We start from the raw sequence: 5,965 nt of genomic DNA, 5'->3' as shown, positions 1-5,965 counted from the left end.
TCTTGTAGTACAGAACGTACCATTTTGGGCACTCACAAAGGGCTTGATTTCGTTAAATGCATGTGTTCATTTCCTTTCTGGAAAACTTATTTTTGATGAAATTCACACAGCTTGCGGAAAATGAAATCCAATTCTTGGTTATCAGTGCAGAAGAAATATTACCGGCTGGCAAAATAAACGGTAAGAGATTTTTTTTTAACCGGAAATTTGTGATTCGAGAGAAGAACCTACAAGTCAGTCTCTGTGGCGCAATCGGTTAGCGCGTTCGGCTGTTAACCGAAAGGTTGGTGGTTCGAATCCACCCAGGGACGAATTTCTTTTGCGATGTAAAGTCGATTGGATTTCTCAGCGAAACCATAGCCATTTTAATATTTGCAACAAATGCGAGTGTTTAACACGTGTCAGGATCACCAGGAAATGTCCAATAATGCCCAACATCGTAACTCCCCAGAAAACCATATTCACCCAAGAAAAACGATCGTCGAATCGTCATTTATACTCCAGTTGAATCCTCTGCTGAAATATTTTAAAAATACAATGCAGGTTTGTTTGAGAACTTGACAAGCATTGTTACGATAGCACTGTGCAGTTGGATTTTGATATTTTGACATATTTACCTTAATTTTAAACATAAATACTATACAGTCTATTGTAATTTTAAAATATGTTAGGTGAGGATGCAAAGGGGTGAAAGGGAAAGGTCAGAGGGTATAGTAACAACAAGGTTAGGATTGGTGGAGGTGGTAGGGGTGTTGATGGTTTTTATCTGTAGAGGATGATTGAATGTTTTATCCTTCTCTGAAGTGAGAAACTGGAAGAGTTGGGAGTTGAGAGATCTGATGAGGTTAGATATAAAAGGAAGTTGATGTGGAGTTGTTAGCAGTAAAAATTACTTAATGTCTTTGATGTTGTCATCAAAGATAAACTGTAGTCAGCAAAGATAAAAAGAAAATTATCTTTGCTTACTGCCCTGTCTTTCTCACACCTGAAGAAGGCTCCACAGCCGAAACGTTGTGATTCTTTTCTTCTCTTTTCAGCATGGAATAATCCTGTTCACAATGTCACAACTCAGAAATACAACAGTGAAGTGTTGTAATTACAAATGTACATACTGTTGGTGACATTGAGATGTTTTGGTAATGAGGAAGGAGGGGCATGCAATGTTCACAGGATCAAATTTAAAAAACAATACAGTAAAATTTATTGTACTTCTGGATTATGAGAGCCTGTTACTGTCACGACCACCAGCCAGCAGAGATCAACACGTAAGCGAGTTAATCAGCACCAGCAGCGGATTACTACTAACAAGCGCCGCCGCACGAGTTAACACAATTGCTCTACCGTGCGGCACGCCGGGTTATTTATACCATTCTTACCTGATTCCCGTTGCTCGGTATTGAGTTCTCTACTTGTTGCTCAGCCTAGCGTTCTTAACCCTCTTTTGCCTTCCTGGAATTCTGCCTGCACCTTTTGTCTTCGGACTTCGGATCTCGTCTCGCCCCTTGGATTGTTTGCTATCATTGCCTGTTTTGGATTTGACCCTGTAGCCCTCTTTTCGACCATGATTCTGTCTCACGTTTTGGATTGTTCGCCACCTGTGCCTTTACCAGATCTCGACCTACCTTCGCCTTCGGACTACGACTCGGCTCCTGGATTTGCTCGGTACGCTTACTTACCTCCCTGCGACTCCTGCATCTGCATCGGATCCTTTTCACCTCTACAGAGCAGCGTTACAGTTACATTGTGTCTCACACCTCAGTGTCAGAATTTTGAGACGTTTTTATAACCAGGGGGAAAACACTTTAACCAAATCAGCCAAGGTGCTGTCAGAGTATTAACATCATGTCTGCGTCGGTGATTACAGCTGACTATCGCTGGAGGACAGTTCACTGTGAACAAGTCAGCCTGCATAATGAGGGGGAAGAGACTGACCTCTGTGATGCACTATAGAGTTACACTAACCTTCAATCAACTGTTCTATGCTGCATTCTACCCTAGTGGTAAATATTGGTTTCCGTGCGTGTAATATTCCTTTTTTTGTCAAATATTTTCAAGTACAGAGTTTGCTGTTGAAAATAAGCCTTGTGGTTCTCAATGTTGTGATCCTTTTCCCCCAGTGTCACCCAAATTGATACATTGTGCTTTGGCAATTCTTCAGGCTGTATTGTTTAGAGGAGTTCAGTTGAATTAGTTTGCGTAGATAAAGTATTTCTTTTCCCTTTAATCCTTTAAAACATTACATTTTCAATACATTGTACTGTATCTTTCTTCCTACTAATTTTCATCATTTTTTTCTGGCTTGATCTTGTAATCAGAGATTTCAGAATATTCCTTAAAAACTAGTAAAAGAAGAGGGACAGATTCGTGCACACTAAAAAATATGAAAGGGTAGCAGGACACAGTAACCACCAAACATCTTATAGATTATGAATGTGCCTGAATTTTTTCAGTGATTTAGAGGGTTCTGCCATTTTAGATGTTATGCTGTTCCTGTGTGATGTATCAAATGTGTTATTTAAATCTCCAGTCATTACTATATCAGTCTGAATATAGATTGCAATTCATCCAAAAATGCCAAGTTTCCCACTGGTGATACACACAAGGAAATTAATGTACATTTCCCCCCCAAATCAACCAATTTAAAATCAAATACCTCCCTACTCATCTGCAGGTGGAGAGATTAATGTCAGAAGAAATACAGGTTTAAAAGTCAGGAGCATTGATAGTCCTATTTTAAAATTATGCTAAAATACTCACAATATATTTAAAAAGTTCTGTAAAATGCAAAAATAATTAAAAAATATTAAAATAAGGTTAAAAGAAATGATACACAGTTATAAAGCTCAGGAATGATCAATTTGAAGTTACAATCCACTTACAATATGCCAAAAATGGCAAGAATATGTAAAACAGGTGTATAAAATTTAAAAAAAGTTAAAAATAAATAATAAATACTTTTAAAATTCAGGAATGTGATTGGTCAGATGCTTACGATGAGTGTTGCTGGTGTTTCGTGTGATTTAGCGAATTGAAACAAAATATTCAATTTAAAAACGGCAAGAGCTCGTATGAAAAAAAAGTTCGTAATGTAAGTATCTTTTTTGTAAGAACTGCGCCAGAACTAGTGTATTCATATACATCAGAAAAGTACCTGAACTTGACTGGTTTATATTCAGTTATGTGCATTGGGAACAAAAGGGAAACTTACATGGATTTTATTAGGTTTTAGGAATCAGAAAATGTATTTTTACACGTTTATGCCTAAGAGCAGAAATAACTTCCTGCTTTCAGCGCTTTTATTGTTTCTGCTTGTAACCTCGAACAGAAAAACCCAGTACTGACTCACAGAAACGCCCCGGAGTTTCGGTGTTTCTGGGATTTAAGAGGGATGTATGAAGACAGTAAAGGGGAGTTTTTTTTTCCCCGCTGTAGAGTATGAAGGCGGTGTGACGAGTCTGGAGGGAGGAGACGCGCATTCCGCACGGGGAGCGCAGAGCAATGAGTTTCACCTGCAGCTCGCCGAGTCCTGTCCTACAGTATATAACCGCTGAGCCCGGATACACAGAGTCTCCAGCCAGTGTTGGAGATGTACAATTTCAATAGTTGTTATTTTAAGCAGAAGCCGGGATTTTTTCGCTGCTATTATTATTATTGGAGTTAGTGGTTACTGTGCTAGACCGGCGCGAATAGCGCTTCTATTCATTTTCTCTGCTCAAATACTCTGCTGGGCAAAGCTTAAATTAAAACCTTTTTCTGAAACATTGAGTGTGAGTGGTAACAGGTGGAGTTTAAAGCCAAATAAAGGGCTGTTTTGGATGAAAGCAGTAGATTGGGTCTGATCGAGCTCGTTACTGACCTCACTCACGCAAACTCCATACGCGGTGTTCGGGGCTACGTGCGATGAAGAGAACAGTACCTCCTTGTGATGTATCAAGAATACACATAATTATGGAAGCCCATTTCCGCCAGGGAGTGGGAAAAAAAACCGCGCTATGGTATCTCATATTTGCGATTTCGAAATTATCCCCATATAATTCTGTCCTTCCGTTATTGTAACGGATTCGGGTTCTAGGGTTTGTGTCCTTGTCGCTCCCGCCCTAGTTCGTGCCTCACTGTATAGGCTCGAACCCAGGTCTTGCCAACTAAGCTAAAGACCTTCAAGTAAAAAAGGAATTGTACCAGAATTCGTTTTGGATAAGTTTGTGAAATTTGAGTTAGATACCTAACTCACCAGAGCTGTTTTTATAACAAAATATGGGAACTGGAAGAAAAGCAATAGGGCACTGCTGGAGTTTATAGACTGTGATGCAAATACAGGAATAACTAAGAGAGGAGGGACTAGTTCAGGAGCACAACCGGCTCTCCCCTGCCCAATCTCACAGCAGGGTCTGTTGTACCCCAACATGAAATTCAGTATCTTGGAGCTCAGCTTTTGATCACTCAGCTGAGAGATGAGCCCTGGGAGTATGGGGCAAATACGGGAGACACGCGTTACTCGAGGGAGAGTTTTTATCCCTAAGGGATGACTTGTTTTACAACAGCAGACAATATAATGAAACAAAACCTCTGTTCTGCTGCTCCAGGCTGGTTCCACTGGGAACAAGTGGGGCTAGGAGCTCGTGAACAGCAATTGGCCCAGTGGGCAAAAGATGTAGAATATACTTCTATTAAACACATACCTTAGACATATAAATGTAGTCCGTAATTTGTCTAAAAAGAAATTCTAATACATCGTTATATGTCAATTATACATCTAAGATTATATGTTCATTATACATAAATGGTTGGAGTTCTATTATACGGATAACTTTAGAGGACTATTGTACATATGTTTAAAGGTCTATTATACATCAAAGATGTAAAAAACACAACTAGTAAACTTTAGCTACAAATTCTTGTAACATGGCAATATATATAGTAAAGACAAACACAAACTAATTACCTGAACATGCTAATATTTAACTCAAAAACACATTTCAATTCAAATGTAAATTTTGAAGCTTATAACTTCTATATTTCCAAGAAAATATTATTACAATGTGAAGTTAAGACCAACTTTTGCTGTTCACCATTTGCAAAGACCTCTAGAATTGTCCTAACAGTTAAAACCAGCAACTTATCATTTCCAGTGTCCAGACTTCCAGGCCCCCTGCCTTGCATATGCACTCTTCAAACAAAGCATTGTGTGCTCCTTTATTTCTTTTTCTGTTGTTGTTGGGTGGGACTTCAGCACTGCAGCTAGGAGAAAATTTTATAATATTAGTACTCAAATAAATGATGATTATCTCTTCTATAAATATCTATAAACTAAATTCTGTGGATATTTTAACTTGATCAAAGTACAAATGTAACGTAAAAACATCTTAAAAATCAATAAGCAATACCTTGACAACACTGTGAACACACTCCCTCTGACATCACTGCCACCTACTCTCCAAAGTTGGTTTATTTGGAAATAATATTATATTTGAAATAATATTAGAAGCTTTTTTACTACTGGATCTTCATTAATCAACTAATCAGACATACACATTACCCATGACCACTCAATGGAACGAACACATTTTCAAATATTAACTGCACTTTTCTGCAGTATTTGCTCAGTCTTAGAATACAAAGTGACCATATTTCAAAGTTAAATTGTAGTAACATTTTAGAACATAGAACATTATGTAAAACTATTTATTTTGGCATTAAAAGATACGTAATATTATACATTATAAACTAAAAATAAGAAAGTATGCCAGAGATGGATCCTATTAATCAGATGTAGGCTGTCAAATTTTGACCCATCTGTAACCTAGAATACTAGTGAATATTTTCTACACCACAGAGAGAATATACAGTAATATCATACCAGCAGCAAAGACTCGGTCGTGTGTACAGAACTCATCCATTGTGCTCAGCCTCTTGATGTGGAACTGGGAGTCCAACAGTTCTGTACACCTTCCCACACGCCTCAGTT

General features: G+C 38.3%; 1 non-coding gene across 1 annotated transcript; it reads left to right on the top strand.

Moving 5' to 3' along the window:
* The first annotated feature begins 237 nt into the window (after window positions 1-237).
* On the top strand, window positions 238-311 carry trnan-guu (transfer RNA asparagine (anticodon GUU)). The gene has a single exon. It is a non-coding gene; the product is annotated as a tRNA-Asn (tRNA).
* The last annotated feature ends 5,654 nt before the right edge of the window (window positions 312-5,965 follow it).

The sequence above is a fragment of the Atractosteus spatula genome, chromosome 10 (assembly GCF_055471065.1).
Source record: "Atractosteus spatula isolate fAtrSpa1 chromosome 10, fAtrSpa1.hap1, whole genome shotgun sequence".
NCBI classification, from domain to species: Eukaryota; Metazoa; Chordata; class Actinopteri; order Semionotiformes; family Lepisosteidae; genus Atractosteus; species Atractosteus spatula.
This window is presented reverse-complemented; position numbering and strand designations above follow the sequence as displayed.